At 35.5% G+C, this 20,381-nt stretch overlaps 1 long non-coding RNA gene across 1 annotated transcript; it reads left to right on the top strand.

The window, feature by feature from the left end:
* Positions 1-9,189: 9,189 nt before the first annotated feature.
* Positions 9,190-10,257, top strand: LOC137943482 (uncharacterized). The gene is made up of 3 exons (XR_011110751.1): positions 9,190-9,230; positions 9,314-9,415; positions 9,512-10,257. It is a non-coding gene; the product is annotated as an uncharacterized lncRNA (long non-coding RNA).
* The last annotated feature ends 10,124 nt before the right edge of the window (positions 10,258-20,381 follow it).

Genomic DNA, 20,381 nt, shown 5'->3' with positions numbered 1-20,381 from the left:
TCTGTTGTCTTTCTTCTCATAACTCATTCAACTCATCCACCAAAGGACATAAATAAAAATCAATATCATTGCCTGGAGACTTGGGCCATCGAATTAGTAAGCTCATTATTTAATAATGATCTTTCATACATTTCCATGGGGGCAGATTATATGACATCAACACCACATGCCATATGCTATATGATGTACTCATATTTCCAAATGGGCTAAAACCATCACTAACAAGACCTAAGCATACATTTTTGTGAATCTCCAACTAACCATTGGTGCTCTTTTGAATCTGGCGGATGTCACAATGTATCCATGTCTTCCGATGTCTTCTTGGCATGACACCTCATGTCCTTAGTTGTAATATTTGATGTAAACAATTGTTGAAGTCGTGGTCTAAGAAATAGCGTAAGACTTTCTCTGGGTCTTGCTTCAATTTGTTATTTGACCGTACGTATCTCGGGTCATGACACTGTGGATACTTCTATCTTTTCATATTCCTTCCAAAACAAAATAAAATCTTTTTTACAAGCATGTATCTTCTCATAATGGAATCCCAACTCAAGCAAAAGGGTTTTAACCTCATAATAGATATGAGGCAGTGGCTCACCATGAGGAAATGCTTCTTTCAGTAGAGAAAGTATGTTATCCAATGCTTTATTTCTCATGATGGAAGATATTTTAATATAAGGTAATCAGATAAGAAACTTTAACTTGAAGAATTTCTTACAACAAGGATAACAAACGAGTAAATTTGTCAAGCCCACTTGGACCACGTCCAAAGACTTCAGCATGACCACTACACCTTGGTTGATAGCCTTTGAGAAAGATAGGTCCAGCTTGTACATTTTGGGTGAGATCATGGATACCACTATGTATACCACCTTCACCTCTTGTTTGATGAGCAGCCCGAGTTGTACCATAATGCCTTTGATGAGTTTCCTTATGGGTATTGAGTTTTTCCCCATGAAATGTCCATCAAGTATAACTCTACAACATCCCATTGACATACAGGTTGTCCTTTATTTGGCATACATTCCAAAAAACTTTGTTAGCAAATACTTTGTATGAACAACACATCTTATTATCTGATCCTATCAAAGATTTGGTCTACACCTACAAACAAAAGCTATCACCCATCATTAAATTCTTCATTCAAGGGTTTGTTGCAAGCAATCGTCATCTAACTCATATCCATTTTCTCCTAAACACTAGTATATCATTTACACAAAGTTGCCATCAATAACAACCTCATATATGAAAGAAGACTCTACTTCTAGATGGGAGAGGTCACACACTGCGGCTCTCATCCAACTTCATTGTTCATTTGAGTTCATGAATCCATATCGCCATCAAGGTCTCACTATTACATGATTATAATTTATAACACTTTTCAAAATTCCGGTAGTATCTCCCTACACCCCTTATACTCTATCAACGTGATTAGTTGACATGCATGCACCACATTCCGTCACCAGAGCACAATGCTACTAGTCAATGAAGTATGCAGTACAACACTCGAAGAAATCTAGGAGATGCATCCAAAATGCAACTACTACGCCCTCAAACTATAACACTAACAATAAAAAAAACATACTTATGAGTCCCAAACTATCCTCCATGACAATTCAAGAGTCGTACAAGTATATTTAGTTCTCGTGTAGATTGTTTACCGTGATGAATATACCAAACTTTGCACAAGATTAACATATACGTGACGATCTCTTGAACAACGAAAAACTCATATTGATAAATATAAAGATGGTGAGATTTAGGACGCGTTTAATGAACCCTATTTTGTTACACCAACATGACTTTTTTTATTGTAATTCCTCAACTATCTAAGCTAAAGTTTGACTAAAATTTTTACATATTATGTATAATCATATGAATTATTACTTATTTTTTAGTTAGGCTTTCGTTGAATTATTTGTTGTGTATTATATTTGGAATTGTTACATGTTATTACTCCCATCATTTGTTTCATATTATGCTTTGTATTAGTTTCATTTTTCAAAACATTAAATTCATATTATTTTCACTTTTTGTTCATACAAATTATTGTGCTCTTTATATGCTTGTCTTATTTTTTAAATTGTTATTCATATTATTGTTAAAATTAGACTCTATCAAACTTAAGGTCCTACGACTCTTTCTTCAACCACCCAACCTAGTAATCAATGCAATAAAAGAAAAATTGACACCGTTGAAATTCATCTTGCCGCACATAAACATTATTCCATTAGATCCCCCCTCCTTCATGATGGAAAATTATTTCCTTGCCACACGGACATCATTCCATAGCACTTTAATATATCAAGATATAATGGATAATATACACAAGTGAAAGTAAAACATGTTATAATAAATCATAAACAAAGTAAAAACAAGTAAACAACATATATGGCCTTATGGTTTGGGCTTTAAGGTTTAGGCTTCAGAGTTTAGGTTTTTTAACAATTTTTTAGGGTTTAGGGTTCTAAAAAATTACTGAAAGTATTTCAGGGTAAGGGGTCTAACTTCAATACTAGGGTTGGGTGCGACCAATGTTGGACAGACTTGAGTCCAAGCTCGGTTCCCTATTTATATTAAGGGTTTTTAACGTTTCCTAGGATACGGCTTGCAGGGGCTCTAATGAGATTGTAGTCATGTTATTTCTCCAGAAGGGACCATTTGTGCCACCAAATGATAACAAATAGTAAAAAAGAAAATTTAAGTAAATTTCCATTAGAAGAAGTTTCTTTTTTACTGATCTTCATGCTTTTCGGTTACCATCAATGAAAACCTCATAAAATTAATTCTTTGTGTGTGCCCAACACCATAAAGCCATAAATATTTTTACTATAATACCATCTATTTTAAAAGTTTTACATCTTTTAAAAATACAATCGTTAACCAGGTTATCGAGGAGTTATAGGGTTTATACGTCTTTAGTGGTCCCCAAACACCATAAAGCCACTCACCAAAGTGAGGAGACGATGAGGGCCCCCTCCCCCCTTCATTTCCTCTCCTAATGGGCCTATGGTAAGGGGAGACCTCCTCCTCCTCTCATGTCTCCATATTCAAATTTAGTGATGTTCATAAAGATGAAGATTGAATGTTCATATTTGAAATTATGGTATCGATGAAATCTATATATGAAAAATGGAGACGTTAAAAGAATTCAATTGCTAATAAATTGCAACCTTCCATTAAAAGGCGCTCATTGATGTAAATATGATGCGGGTGAACCTGGATGAAATCTTCAAAATACTAAGCGATTTTTTGTACATTAATGAGACAGAAATCAGTGCCTCTTCATCTATTATAATCCTGCGCAAGCGTTATTTCTTTTCCAATGCATTGCGATGTCTGGTAAACATCTTCTTGTCTTCCATTTTTTTTTTCATTTGTGTTTCTTGCAGTTTTTTGTTTAAACGATCTGACCACTCTTTTTTGTTCTTCATTGTAGTCTCCAAAAACTCAACAGAAAGCGAGGTGGTTCAGGGACGCCCAATGCGTACTTTGAACCTTCAGCCAGATCAAGAAATCCTCAAACCAGAAGAAATCACTCATCCAGTTCGGTGCACAAGAAACTACCACAGAGAGGAGTATACAGGCGTTCTGTGAGACTGAGATTACAGGATCGATGGAAGAAGATACTAAATCCAGTGATGCGCATTTCAAGATCGTCTTGCCTGTGTCCCCGCCGACTCCGCTGCAGTTTTTTAACGGCTCTGGCCCAGCCAGATGTATGCTTCCCGATCACTTCCGGTGGATCAGCTCCGTGCTGCTTCTCCGGAAGCAAGGTTTGGGAACGACAACCTTATGGTCGCAACGGAATGGATGAGAGAGCTCTCTTCAATTCAAAAGATGGACTGCTTCCGCAGATGAACCAGACAGCCAGATCGATAACTTTTTTATTTTAAAAATTTCATCATTTCCTATTTAACCGGCGGTTGTACTGGATGCAGAGCCGGTCATTTCACCGGCTGAGTCACTAACATTAGCGAAAGCTTCACTTATTTTCTCTTCAAAGTGAAAATTCATTGTCACGGCCAAACCCTAGGGTTTGTTCTGTTTATTTCTAGTTTATTTTATCAGTTTAATGGTCAGATTTAGAACTTCAACATCTAATTAAAAAAGTCAGTTTTGTGATATTTAAAATATATTTTTAATAAATTAATTCTTCATCCCTTGGGTTGTGTTTGGAACACAAAAAGAGAAACGAAATACAAAGAAAAGAAAAAGATATATTTTCTCTTTTTTGGATGCCCACGGAAAAGGGGCGAGAACTGATGATGGCCTATTAAGAGAACAGACATTCAATGGCTTCACACATTGGGAAAGTTCAAGTTCAGTTTTAGGTTTACTGTTCGGGTTCAGGTTTTAGGTTTGTAGTTTAGGGTTTGGGTTGAATGTTTTTAGTTTGGGTTCGGGTTTTAGATTTTTGGTTTAGGTTAGGGTTTTTGGTTTATCTTTCAGGTTGGATTTTAGGTTTATAGCTTGGGTTCGAGTTTTAGATTTATAGTTCAAGTTTAAATTTTAGGTTCTTAGTTTGGGTTCGGATTTTAGATTTATTGTTCAGGTTCGGGTTTGGGTTTATAGTTCGGGTTTGAGTTTATAGTTTGGGTTTGGATTTTTGGTTTATCGTTCATGTTTGGGTTGACGATTTATAGTTCGGGTTGGGGTTTTAAATTAATACATCAGGTTCGAGTTTTAGGTTTGGGTTTGGGTTTTTGGTTTACCGTTTGGGTTCTGATTTTAGGTTAGTAGTCTAGGGTTTGGGTTTATAGGTCGGGTTTTTGGTTTACTGTTCAGATTCGGGTTTTAGGTTTGAAATTCAGGGTTTGGGTTTATAGCTCGGGTTTTTGTTTTACCGTTCAGGTTCGGGTTTTAGGTTTAAAGTTCAGGGTTTGGGTTTATAGTTTGGGTTTTTGGTTTATAGTTCGGGTTTTTGGTTTATAGTTCGGGTTTTTGGTTTATAGTTCGGGTTTTAGGTTTGAAGTTCAAGGTTTGGGTTTATAGTTTGGGTTTTTGGTTTATAGTTCAGGTTTTTGGTTTATAGTTTGGGTTTTGGGTTTGAAGTTTAGCATTTTGGTTTATAGTTTGGGTTTTTGGTTTATAGTTCGGGTTAAATATTTTTAGTTCGGGTTCGGGTTTTAGGTTTTAATTTCAGGTTCGGGTTTTTAGTTTATAGTTTCGGTTGATATTTTAGGTTTATAGTTCGGGTTCAGATTTTAGGTTTTTAGTTTGAGTTCTGGTTTTAGATTTATTGTTCAAGTTCAGGTTGGGGTTATAGTTTGGGTTCGGTTTTGGATTTATTGTTCGGGTTCGGTTTTGGGTTTATTTTTTGGGTTAGGGATTTAGGCTTTTAGTTTGGGTTCTGATTTTAGGTTTGTAGTTCGGGTTCGGGTTTGGGTTTTTGGTTTACGTTCGGGTTCATGTTGTCAGTTTATAGTTTGGGTTTTAGATTAATACTTTGGGTTTGGGTTTTAGGTTTATAGTTCGGATTTGGGTTTTGTGTTTACCGTTCGGGTTCGGCTTTTAAGTTTCTAGTTTTGGGTTTGGGTTATATGTTTTTAGTTCATGTTGGGATTTTAGGTTTTTAGTTCAGCTTCGGGTTTTTTGGGTTTTATTTCGGGTTTGGTTTTGTTTATAGTTCGTGGTATTGGTTAATAGATCGGGTTGAGTTATAGTTGTAGTAATTGGAAGAGATCACGGTTCACTTATTGTCCACAGGTAAAACATATTGACGACCCATATAACATTCTTTTCTTTCATGTTTCAACTACATAGAGTGTGTTTGACACATACAAGTTGGGCATGCCAATTTCCCCTTAGTGATCCAACCAGAAAGTAACATGTACAATAGGAAATTATTTATGGTTAAAAAATGTACATCATGCATTGTAAATAACTCTCTTATATATGTATCATAAATCTGCATTTCTTCTTCTCATAACTCTTTCAACTCATCTACCAAAGGATGTGAATAAACATTAATGTCGTTGCTTGGAGACTTGGCCCATAGAATTAGTAAGCTCATTATATAATAATGATCTTTCATACATTTCCTTGGTGACCTATTATATGACAAAAACACCACAAGGCATATGCTATATGATGTACTCGTATTACCAAATGGGTTTAAACAATAACTTACAAGACCTAGGCATACATTTTGTGAATCTCCAACAAACCATAGGTGCTCTTTGTCAAATTCATGCAAAAGTTTTGAATCTGGCGGATGTCTCAACGTATCCATGTCTTCCAATGTCTTATCAGCATGCTTCCTCATGTCCTTAGTTGTAATATTTGATGTAAAAAATTGGTGAAGTCGTGGTCTAAGAAATGGTGTAAGGCTTTCTATTAGCTTTAGTTTGTTATTTGATCATACGTATCTCGGCCATTGACATTGTGGATACTTGTCTTCCTTTTCATATTCTTTCCAAAATAAAATAAAATCATTTTTACAAGCATGTATCTTCTCATAATGGAATCCCAACTCATGCAAAAGGGTTTTAGCCTCGTAATAGAAATGAGGCAATGACTCACCACGAGGAAATGCTTCTTTCAGCAAAGAGTATGTTATCCAATGCTTTATTTCTCATGATAAAAGATGTTTTGATATAGGGGAAACAGAGAAGAAACTTTAATTTGAAGAACTTACAACTAGGATGATAAATGAATAAATTAATTTGTCAAGCCCACTTGGACCACGTCTAGAGACTTCAACATGACCACTGGACCTTGGTTGATAGCCATTGAGAAAGGTTTGTTCAACTTGTACATCTTGGATGCCACCGTGTACACCACGTTCGCCTCGTTTGATAATCAGCCCGAGTTGTACCATAATGCGTTTGATGAGTTTCCTAATGGGTATTGAGTTCCCCCCCCATGAAACGTCCACTAGGTATAACTTGACAACATCCCATTGACATACATTTCCAAAAAACTTTGTTAGCACACTCTATATGAGCAACACATCTTATTATCTGACCCTATCAAAGATTTGGTGTACCCCTACAAATAAAAGCCATCACCCTTCATTAAATTCTTCCGTCAAACAATCTTCATGTAACCCTTGCTCATTTTCTCATAAACACCAATGTATTATTAACAAAAAGTAGCCATCAACAACCTTATATATGAGAGAAGACTCTACTTTATGATCCCTAGTTCTAGATGGGAGAGGACCCACATCGCGGCTCCCATCCAACTTCATTGTTCAGTTGAGTTTATGACTCCACATTGCCATCCAGGATTCACTATGACATGGTTATAATTTAAGACACTTTCCAAAATTCTGGTCGCATCTCCCTACACTCCTCATACTATACCGACATGATTGGTTGACATGCAGGCACCACACTCTGTCACCAGAGTAGAATGCTCGAGGAAATCTTGGAGATTCATCCAAAATGCATCTACTATGGTCTCAAACTACAATACTAACAATAAAAAATAAACTGATGAGTCCCGAACTATCCTACATGATAATTCAAGAGTCGTACAAGTATATTTAGTTTGTGGATAGATTGTTTATCGTAATGAATATCCCAAACTTTGCACAAGACTAACTTATACGTGACGATCTCTTGAACAACGAAAAGCTCATATCGCTAAATGTCAAGATGGTGAGATTTAGGGCGCGTTTAATGAACCCTATCTTCTTACACCAATGTGACTTTTTTATTGTAATTCCCCAACTATCTAAGCTAAAGTTCGACTGAGCATTTTACATATTATGTATAATATTATGAATTATTATTTATTTTGTAGTTATTTTGTGTATTATACTTGGAGTTGTTGCGTGTTTTTCTTGTATCATTTGTTTCGCATTAGGCTTCGTATTAGTTTCAAATTGAAAAAAATTAATTTTTTATTAATTTTTACATATTATGCTCATTTTTTTGTTAATACATATTATGGTTGTCTTATTTTTTGAATGGTTATTCATATTATTGTTATAATTAGATTCAATCAAACTTAAGGTCCTATGATACTCTCCTCGACTACCCAACTAGTAATCGATGCAATAAAAGAAAAATTGACACCGTTGTAATTCATCCTACCGCATATAAACAATAATACATTAAATCCCCTCTTCTTCACGAAGGAAAATTATCTCCTCACCACATGGACACCATTCTATAGCACTTTAATATATCAAGATATAATGGATAATATACACAAGTGAAAGTAAAACATGTTATAATAAATCATAAAAGCAAGTAAAAACAAGTATACAACATATATACCCTTATGGTTTGGGCTTTAGGGTTTAGGCTTCAGTGTTTTGGATTTTTAACGATTTTTAGGGTTTAGGGTTCAAAAAAATTTCTGTAAGTATTTCATGGCAAGGAGTCTAACTTCAATACTAGGGTTGGGTGCGACCAATGTTGGCTAGACTTTAGTCCAAGTTCGGTTCCCTATTTATATTAGGGGTTTTTAACGTTTCCTAGGATACAGCCTACAGGGGCTCTAATGAGATTTTAGTCATGTTATTTATCCAGAAGGGACCATTTGTGCCACCAAATGATAACAACTAGTAAAAAAAAAAACTTTTTTTAACTAAATTTCCTTAGTAGAAGTTACCTTTTGACTGATCTTCATGCTTTTCGGTTGCCATCAATGGAAACCTCGTAAAATTAATTCATGCCCAACACCATAAAGCCATAAATATTTTACCTTTAATACCATCAATTTTAAAAGTTTTACATCGTTAGGTTATTGAGGACTTATATTTCTTTGGTGGTCACCAAACACCATAAAGCCACACCCCCCCTTCATTTCCTCTCTATCGAACAAAGAGATCCTCTCTCCCCCTTCATGTCCTCTCTATCGAACATAGAGATCCTCTCCTAATGGGCCTATGGTAAGGGAAGACCTCCTCCTCCTCTCATTTCTCCATATTCAAATTTAGCTATGTTCATAAAGATGAAGATTGAATGTTCATATTTGGACTTATGGTATGGATGAAATCTGTATATGAAAATTTCCAAAATAAAAACAAATCTCAAACAGCGCATTTGCTTTGTTAATTTGAATTCAAAAATTGAGACGTTAAAAGAATTCAGTTGCTAATAAATTGCAACCTTCCATTAAAAGGCGCTCATTAATGTAAATATCATGCGGGTGAACCTGGATGAAATCAGTGCCTCTTCATCTATTATAAATACCTGAACTTCGCTTCTCTTCTATGTCCATCGCAAGGTTCCTGCGCAAGCGTTTTCTTTTCCGATGCATTGCGATGTCTGGTAAACATCTTCTTTTCTTCTATGATTTTTTTTCGTTTGTGTTTCTTGCAGTTTTTTGTGACTCTTTTTGTTCTTCGTTGTAGTCTCCAAAAACTCAACAGAAAACGAGGTGGTTCAGGGACGCCCAATGCGTACTTTGAACCTTCAACCAGATCAAGAAATCCTCATACCAGAAGAAGAGTCGGGTATTGTTTTACTGCCTAAATCTACGAAATTTAATTCTTTACGTTCTTTTATGCATTCACAATATTTGAAATTTTATCATTTTTTTTCCCTTCCAGGCACAGGTTCTCTCTCTTTGGTGAAACCAGTGTTATAGAATCCCTTCTTCCCTTCGTTTGGGACCCCTCGGTTTGGTTATATTTTGGAGGGATCACCGAATGGGAAGGAAAACAAGCTGGTCACTCATCCAAGTCGGTGCAGAAGAAAGTACCTCAGAGAGGAGTATACAGGCGGTCAGTGAGACACTGGGGTTACAGGAACGATGGAAGAAGATACTGAAACCAGTGATGCTCATTTCAAGATCGCCTCGCCTGTGTCCCCCGCCGACTCCGTTAAACCATGCAGTTTTTTAACGGCTCTGGCCCAGCCAGATGTATGCTTCCCGATCACTTCCGGTAGATCAGCTCCGTGTTGCTTCTCCGGAAGCAAGGTTTGGGAACGACAACCTCATGGTCGCAACGGAATCGACGATAGAGCTCACTTCAATTCCGAAGATGCATTACTTCCGCAGATGAACCAGACAGCCAGATCGCACGTTCCGGTGGATCAGCTCCGTGCTGCTGCTCCGGAAGCAAGGTTTGGGAACGACAACCTCATGGTCGCAACGGAATCGACGAGAGAGCTCTCTTCAATTCAGAAGATGCATTACTTCCGCAGATGAACCAGACAGCCAGATCGATAACTTTTTTAATTTAAAAATTTAGTCATTTTCTATTTAACCGGCGGTTGTACCGGATGCCGGACCGGTCATTTCACCGGCTGAGTCACTGACATTAGTGAAAGCATCACTTATTTTCTCTTCAAAGTGAAATCTACACGTTTTCTTTCCGTGAAAGACTAGCAGCCGCCCCTCTATTTAAATAACACCAATAATCGAATAGCTACGGAAGTTTAATACATCAACAGCTCTTATGTTCCAGATTAGAGCTATTAAGGCAGCTGGGCGAGGAGCCAGATGTATCAAGAGGCGTCTTGAGAGGGGAGAGCAGGCAACATGTTTCGCTGAAACTGAGACAACTCCACGGTTAACTCAGTCGGCGAATCTCTGTTGAATGGACTTGCTAAAATTAGTTCAGAAGGATTTGAATGCCTTGGAGGGCAAGAAGTTGGATACTTTATTACAAAGGGGAGAAGGACAAAAAGACCTACGCTGGCCAAAACCAAACGAAGCTACCTGTAGCTCTATCCAATCTTGAATGGGGAGAGAAAATCGTATAAATGGTCAGTTGCAGATAAGAAATACAGATTGAAAAGGTGTCACCTGTAAATATGTTGAGTTATAAATTGAAACAGATCTGAAATACAGAAATATCGAAAGTCACTTTTAAAGCACATAACAATAGGAAAGCTGAAACAAATAAAGTTCAAATGAATTGGGGCGCATTACCAAAGAAAACTTCATCTTCATTTGAATTTTCAGAAGCCTTTTTGCTGCATAATAGTTGACTACCTGTTCTTCAAGTGTCAAATACTGAGTCATAGGGGAAAACCACCTTGGATCAGGGATCATTTCCTTTTCCTATTGGCATGTGTTTTGTCATACAACACATAGGGGAGCTCATGCAATTCTCTCTCAATGTCACGTCCAAATAATGAACCTGGGGGAGGGGGGTTGAAGCTCTAGATTACCATTATCCCTTCGCAACTTATTGTCCATATATGAAAAATGCTGACGACCCATATAACATTCTTTTCTTCCTTGTTTCAATTGCATTGAGTGTGTTTGACTCATACACGTTGGGCATGCCAATTTCCCCTTAGTGCTCCAACCAGAATCTAACCTGTGTGATAGAAAATTATTTATGGTTCAAAAATGTACATCATGCATTATATATACCTCTCTTATATATGTATCATAAGTTTGTAGTCTTTCTTCTCATAACTCTTTCAACTCATCCACCAAAGGACATAAATAAACATCAGTATTTTTGCCTGGAGACTTGGGCCATAGAATTAGTAAGCTCATTTTATAATAATGATCTTTCATACATTTCCATGGTGGCAGATTATATGACATCAACACCACATGCCATATGCTATATGATGTACTCATATTTCCAAATAGGCTAAAACCATCACTTACAAGACCTAGGCATACATTTTTGTGAATCTTCAACTAACCATAGGTGCTCTTTGGAATTTGGCGGATGTCTCAACGTATCCATGTCTTCCAATGTGTTCTCGGCATGGCACCTCATGTCCTTAGTTGTAATATTTGATGTAAACAATTGTTGAAATCGTGGTCTAAGAAATAGCGTAAGACTTTCTGTGGGTCTTGCTTCAATTTTTTATTTGACCATATGTATCTCGGGTCATGACACTGTGGATACTTCTATCTTTTCATATTCCTTCCAAAACAAAATAAAATCATTTTTACAAGCATGTATCTTCTCAAAATGGAATCCTAACTCAAGCAAAAAGGTTTTAACCTCATAATAGATATGAGGTAGTGGCTCACCATGAGGAAATGCTTCTTTCAGTAGAGAAAGTATGTTATCCAATGCTTTATTTCTCATGATGGAAGATGTTTTGATATAAGGTAAACGGATAAGGAACTTTAACTTGAAGAATTTCATATAACTAGGATAAAAAACGAGTAAATTTGTCAAGCCCACTTGGACCACGTCCAAAGACTTCAGCATGACCACTAGACCTTGGTTGATAGCCATTGAGAAAGATTTGTCCAGCATGTACATTTTGGGTGAGATCATGGATACCACTATGTATACCAACATTCACCTCCTATTTGATGATCAGCCCGAGTTGTACCATAATGCCTTTGATGAGTTTCGTCATGGGTATTGAGTTTTCCCCCATGAAATGTCCATCAGCTATAACTTTACAACATCCCATTGACATACAAGTGGTCCCTTATTTGGCATACATTCCAAAAAACTTTGTTAGCACACACTTTGTATGAACAACACATCTTATTATCTGATCCTATCAAAGATTTGGTTTACACCTACCAACAAAAGCCATCACCCTTCATTAAATTCTTCATTCAAGGGTTTGTTGCAAACAATCGTCATCTAACTCTTATCCATTTTCTCCTAAACACCAATAGATCATTTACACAAAGTAGCCATCAATAACAACCTCATATATGAAAGAAGACTCTACTTTAAGACCCCAAGTTCTAGATGGGAGAGGTCTCACACTGGGGCTCTCATCCAACTTCATTGTTCACTTGAGTTCATGAATCTATATCGCCATCTAGGACAACGAAAAACTCATATTGATAAATATAAAGATGGTGAGATTTAGGACGCGTCTAATGAACCCTATCTTCTTCCACCAGCATGACTTTTTTATTGTAATTCCCCAACTATCTAAGCTAAAGTTTGACTAAACATTTTACATATTTTGAATAATCTTATGAATTATTACTTATTGTGTAGTTTGGTTTTCGTTGAATTATTTGTTGAGTATTATATTTGGAATTGACTAAGCATTTGTTTCATATCACACTTTGTATTTGTTTCATTTTTCAAAAAATTAAATTTGTATTATTTTCTTGTTTTGTTCATACAAATTATTATGCTCTTTATATGCTTGTCTTATTTTTTGAATTGTTATTCATATTATTTTTAGAATTAGACTCTGTCAAACTTAAGGTCCTACGACTCTTTCTTCAACCACCCAACCTAGTAATCAATGCAATAAAAGAAAAATTGACACTGTTGTAATTCTTCTTGCCGCACATAAACAATATTCCATCAGATCCTCCCTCCTTCATGATGGAAAATTATTTCCTCGTCGCACGGACACCATTCCATAACACTTTAATATATCAAAATATAACGGATAATATACACAAGTGAAAGTAAAACATGTTATAATAAATCATAAACAAAGTAAAAACAAGTAAACAACATATATGGCCTTATAGTTTGGGCTTTAAGGTGTAGGCTTCAAAGTTCAGGTTTTTTAACAATTTTTTAGGGTTAAGGGTTCAAAAATATTACTGTAAGTATTTTAGGGTAAGGGGTCGAACTTCAATACTAGGGTTGGGTGCGGCCAATTGTAGCTAGACTTGAGTCCAAGCTCGGTTCCCTATTTATATTAGGGGTTTTTAACGTTTCCTAGGAAACAACCTGAAGGGGCTCTAATGAGATTGTAGTCAGGTTATTTCTCCATGAGGGACCATTTGTGCCACCAAACGATAACAAATAGTAAAAAAAATATTCTTTTAAGTAAATTTCCATTAGAAGAAGTTACCTTTTGATTGATCTTCATGCTTTTCGGTTGCCATCAATAGAAACCTCGTAAAATTAATTTTATTGAGTGTGCCCAACACCATAACGCCATAAATATTTTTACTATAATACCATTTATTTTAAAAGTTTTTCATCTTTTAAAAATGCAATTGTTAGGTTATTGAGGACTTATATTTCTTTGGTGGTCACCAAACACCATAAAGCCACACCCCCCCTTCATTTCCTCTCTATCGAACAAAGAGATCCTCTCCTAATGGGCCAATGGAAAGGGGAGACCTCCCGCTTCTCTCTTTGCTCCATATTAAAATTTAGCTATGTTCATAAAGATGAAGATTGAATGTTCATATTTGGAATTATGGTATCGATGAAATCTGTATATGAAAAATGGAGACGTTAAAAGAATTCAATTGCTAATAAATTGCAACCTTCCATTAAAAGGCGCTCATTTATAGTTTGGGTTTTAGGTTTGAAGTTCAGGGTTTTGGTTTATAGTTTATAGTTCGGGTTTTTGGTTTAGCGTTCGGGTTCGGGTTAAATGTTGTTAGTTCAGGTTCGGGTTTAAGGTTTTAATTTCAAGTTCGGGTTTTTAGTTTATAGTTTCGGTTCATATTTTAGGTTTATAGTTCGGGTTCAGATTTTAGGTTTTTAGTCCGAGTTCTGGTTTTAGATTTATTGTTCAAGTTCAGGTTGGGGTTATAGTTCGGGTTTGGTTTTGGGTTTATTGTTTGGGTTCGGTTTTGGGTTTATTTTTCGGGTTCGGGATTTAGGCTTTTAGTTTGGGTTCGGATTTTAGGTTTGTAGTTCGCGTTCGGCAATCCGTGGGTGATAATTTCATTAACGGCTGGCTATCACCAACACCATCTTGGGCATCTACAGATACTTGCGTCCTTCACCTTGAAGTCCTCGACTTCTCCATTATTGGAATTCCTGTGCTTGATCTTTGTTCTTATGAAGTTCTGATCTCGTTCCATCTGTGCCTCATGTACCGACATATGTTGATGTCACACATAAACAGGGAAAACATTGAATATATGAAATATCATTTGTGTTATGTCATGAGTCAGAATGGAAGGTTTACATGTCACCGCTTCATTTATCACTCAATGCGATGTAACAATCACATGAGATCAACTCATAAATAGAGATAATGTTTACATTTCCTATGACAACATTGAAGATGGAGTCTATTTGAAGGATCAGTCTGGTGGTCTTCTTCCGAAAGGATCCATAAAGAAATAAATAAACTATAGTTTTAGGAGCTATTATTTATTCTTACTAAACAAAGAGTGATACCATACCCTACCTAAGGTTGATGTGGGAACTGACTTTAACATAATCTATATTTCTTAGAAAATGTTAAAAAATTAATCATCCCCTTTAAAATTTTATTTTTTAATATTTTAAATTTTAAATAATCATGACAATCACCCACATCCCCTACAATTTTATTACGACATAAATAATTTAATAAAATTATATATGATACTTTGAGATATCAAATATGATCCACTAAAATTTTAATTTAAGTAGAGTTAGTAGATTCAATCAAAGTTAATAATTAGGTTTAAATAAATCTTAGTTATTGACAAAAAAATTGTTAAATTATTTTAAAAATAATAACGAGATATAATTAAGTAATATGAATTCAAATATTAACTATTACATAGATATGCCATGAATAAGAGTTTAGATATCGTTACAAGCTTTAGTTGGTTCGGAATCCCCATTCAAATGGTCCACATCTCAACTTATGAATGGTTAAGCAAACAACAAACTACTAAAGGCCATGCATTCTAATGGTTAGGCAAACGAGAAGTTGCTAAAAAAAAGAACCATCAGAACGGTGGCTCAAACAAAAGAGTTCTTGGAAGAGGGCATTCGAATGTTACTAGAACCATTCGACTGGTAACAATCGGAAATTTGTAAAAGAAGATTTCAAGTTTTGGTTCAGCCAAGATGTGTCTACAAAATTTATCAATGGCCTAACATTGTGATCAATAGCTCAAATCAATAATTTTTTATATTAATTTGAATTTTTAAAAAAAACCAATATTGCAAAGTACAAAATTTCCCTTTCCTAGCTAGCTCAATGATTCTTTTTCTGGAAAAATGAGATCTATCCTATTTCAGAATTTTTTCTATAGTGAACCATGATCTCTTCCAATTACTCTTTGACTTTGAAATAATATGTGAAAATCGAACTTGAGATTAAAAAGCTCATCATCTATGGCTTTCAAATAGTTTCATACAACTAGTATTTATATTTAAATTCTTGATTGTACTAAGAAATTTCTTGTTGAACTCATGCACATTTAGTTTCATATCATATATTGGAGTTCAATTATCATTTGTGTGATTAATGTTTTAAATACGCTCGTCCATTGAGTTGTTTTACAAGTGACTAAGTTATTTTCAAATCAATATCTTCGATAGCATAAGTGCCTTTTATTTTCAAATCAAGACCATTGGTATTGATGAGCCGTTGCTCACTTCAAAAGGCACATGATTAGGACTCAAATGTAATATTTTGATTCTTTATCATTAAAATTTACCTATTTGAGAGAATTGATTGTGCTTTGTTAAACAAATAGTCGTTGCATTGTTCCCTGGCTAAGATTTGTGTAACCAAGTCTAAAACCCACATCGTAATCAACGTAATAACTATTGCTAATGTGTGAGGCTGGTTGTCATGAGTTGTGTAATAACTAGGTGATAGACATTTGTTTCCATGATGAGTTATCATTAGTAGGCATTATAGTTGTGTTTGTTGTTAAAAGTTGGCTTTTGTGTAGCCAAGAAGTTGCAATTTGGCTTTTGTCGCCTATATGTTGTAAGTGTCATTCGACAATTTGACTTAGTAAATTAAACTTGAAAATGTGGAAACCACTTTAAGAGTGGATTTACAACTGAATTTTTAGTTGTGAACCATTATAAATTTGTATTTCACTATTGTTGTTATCTAGATTTTATCATTGATTTAACTAAATTTTGATATTAAAAATGAAGATTCTACTTTACAAGGATTTGATTAAGTATTTTGTGAATTGGAGGAAGAAAGAAGTTGCCCAAGTCTGGCGTAGCTCATCCTCGAGATGCATGTGAGAAGATGATGGTTGAGGTGTCTTGGGTATAGGTGGCAGAGCTAGACTCATCAATTGGTTGACCAACCTCCTATTCCTCTCACACCATCCATTGCATGTCTTCTTGTTGAAAATAACAAGTCTAAATTATAAAAATGCATATTGAATTGAATAAAGCATGTAAAAGGTAAAAAAGTTTGTATTTTTGTACTTACTGTACTTTGGATCCTTTAGTCCACCTATGCTGTCATTGATGGGTGATCCTAAATTGCTAGATCTCAAAGCAATTTTCACTCTATAAATTTGAAAAGATAGGTGTAAATTTGACAAGATAGGTGTAAATTTGTTAGATTAATAATAATATTTAAAAATACTTCAATCTCCTTTCAGATGTGATAAAAGACTTTGATCTCATGATATGTCAAACACTTTGTTTTCTAAAATTTTCCTCATTCACAAGGGAATGTCTCTGCAATAGAATTAAACATTATAAAAATAAAAAAACCTTTAAAACTTCTAAGAAAAAATCTTACAATTCCAGTCACTTGGAACCTAGCTCCCTCAAATATATTGAAACACAATCATTGGCAGTCGTTTAGGGAAAGAGCAGCCGAAACCTAATTGAGGAATCTAGGATATTTACCTCGATAAATAGGTATCCAGCTGATAACTGATCATTAGTGTAGATCTTGAACTTCTCAACCCTCACATCCATGTGGTTGCGAATAACATGGCCTACCCAATGAGTGAAGAGGGAACCATAAAACCCTGATGCTCTCTTCTATGAATCCCTAAACTCCACATGGATCTTCATATCTAGCTCTCTCATGATGTCGTCCACTTTAGAGCCATTTGACGGGCCATGTCCTTGTCTAATCGACGATATGAATAGAGACTCGGATGGACTTGATGTGGACTTGGATGGAGGTGTCGTGCATGGAGAAGATGTGGAGGCATCTCTATTGTACCAAAAGTTATATATGTTGGGTCTGTAGGATTTGATAGTCCTCCTCAAGTGGCTCAACTTCATGCATCTCCAAACCCGTCACAGTATCCTTGGATGGTGCATGATGGGAGACTAGTAGCCTAGGTGGACGAGGAGGCATGTGGTAAGATGATATGCAAATTATTTTATACAAATATCAATAATGCTACTAATAAAAATGACATGGAAGACATTAATTTAAAGACATTGACACAAACTAATATTGTTGATTATCAAAAGTTATTTAGATTCATAGTCATCTAATTGACATTCTTTTGCTTCCTTCCATACATTCATCTTTTCCTTCTTGTTCTTCTACCTCATACTTGTCTTTTTAATCATTTTTCGTTGTCTTCATTATCTACCATATGAATTGGCACACATGTACATTCAGGTGGAACGTATGACCTTGTTGTTGAATTTATGGAAAAGAGAAATACTTCATTGACTTAATATAATTAGAGTACATGAACCCCTATTTATAATAGAGGAAAGTAGTAGAGTCCAATTACAATTAAACAACCCTTGTCCAAATTACACCCAAACTCTAACACTTAAAGATAAGTCCTAGAATAATTAAATAACTCAACATAAATAGAAGGCTAGCATAACTAAAACACCTTCCATAATAATTTTGGCTATGTTAGACTTCTAATTGTGTAGGACTCATCATGCCACCTCACGTGATCAGGGTGGGTCCATATCTTATGGGCCTGGGCCACTCTTCCAACACACTTGGATATGTGGGTCTTCCTTGGTCGTGTGGGCTCAGGCCCATCTTCCAACACTTGCCAAGTGATCAACTTCGTCGTCTATCTCGATAAAATGAAGATTATCCCTTGGCACCTCTTGTTGGAATACATTTCCTTCATTTGATAAGATTAACATTTTCTATAACACATCATATACATTTCTCATACCAATTTCTTGACTACATGACAAGAACCAATATTTTTTGGATCATCCATGAAACAAACCTGTTTGACTTGAAATGCCAATGTGAAAGGCTCGTTATTGTACCGTGTCTGTGACGTGTTAATATTGGTAATCCAGTTACATGCTTAATACATTGTCTACTATTGCTTACATCAAACCACTTTCACTTGAGCACATAAACTGAATTATATCGGTTACAACCCCATAATAATCAATGTAATTGTCCGTGTAGGATCCCTTTATAATGATGTCACTGTTTTGAGTCCTATGACTTGCCTCAAGTTGTTCGGTGTGGATATGCATGTCTTTAAGAATACAACTTGGGTAGTTGTTGTTTGATAAGGGAGCGATATCAAGATGATAGATATGACTGTTTAATTCAAGTTGGTCACAAGCCACTAAACATTTGACATGTAATAAATTAGATGACATCAGTGAGATTACGTAATAAAATAATTATTTGAACCAACACTATCTTAATGGACACAACCAACCTTATGTTTAAACTAAACAAATAACCCTTCTTGGTGTCATTGGTCCAAATTGTTTGTACCATCTATTTGTAATACTTCATTTTGTTCATTATTTACAAACCCATGGAAAGCAAACGTTACATCACTATGTGACAATTATGATTCTTTAGGCATGATATGTTTGGGGGCTTTTACCTTGCCACAATGTGACATATTTGAAGCAACCCCATATGAAAAATTAATGTTATAAAGACATACACAATTTGTTTTTCAAAGACATTCTGTATGATGTAGGAAGCTTATAAATGGAATTACCATATCTTCTAAGTCAAGTCTAGCCTTGAATGATTTTTTGACTTTACCACTTATGTTAAGAATTGAGTGACAATACTGTCACAAATAATTTTTTCAATATGCATGACATCCAAATTATGTCTCAGCTTCAACTATGACCAATAACTCAACTCAAGAAAGATTCTTCTCTTCCTCCCGTTCAATTCAATTAGAGATCATTTCATTTTCCTATTGGCACGTGTTTTTCCATGCAACACATAGGGGAGCCCATGCAATTCTTTCTCAATGTAACATCCAAATAATGAACTTGGGGGGGTCATTGAAGCTCCAAATTTCTTATCCCTTTGCCACTTATTGTCCACAGGTAAAACAAATTGACGACCCATATAACATTCTTTTCTTCCATGTTTCAACTATATAGAGTATGTTTGACTCATACAAGTTGGGCATGCCAATTTCCCCTTAGTGATCCAACCAGAAAGTAACCCATACAATAGGAAATTATTTATGGTTCAAAAATGTACATCATGCATTGTAAATAACTCTCTTATATATGTATCATAAGTCTGCAGTCCTTCTTCTCATACTCTTTCAACTCATCTACTAAAGGATGTAAATAAACAACAATGTCATTGCCTGGAGACTTGGCCCATAGAATTAGTAAGCTCATTATATAATAATGATCTTTCATACATTTCCTTGGTGGCTGATTATATGACATAAACACCACATGCCATATGCAATATGATGTACTCGTATTACCAAATGGGTTTAAACCATCACTGACAAGACCTAGACATACATATAGTGAATCTCCAACAAACCATAGGTGCTCTTTGTCAAATTCATGCAAAAGTTTTGAATCTGGTGGATGTCTCAACGTATCCATGTCTTCCAATGTCTTATCGGCATGCTACCTCATGTCCTTAGTTGTAATATTT

The sequence above is a fragment of the Aristolochia californica genome, unplaced genomic scaffold (assembly GCF_029961685.1).
Source record: "Aristolochia californica isolate CCGP_79_NKW_82.1479 unplaced genomic scaffold, dmAriCali1.0.hap1 SCAF_11, whole genome shotgun sequence".
Classification (NCBI taxonomy): domain Eukaryota; kingdom Viridiplantae; phylum Streptophyta; class Magnoliopsida; order Piperales; family Aristolochiaceae; genus Aristolochia; species Aristolochia californica.
This window is presented reverse-complemented; position numbering and strand designations above follow the sequence as displayed.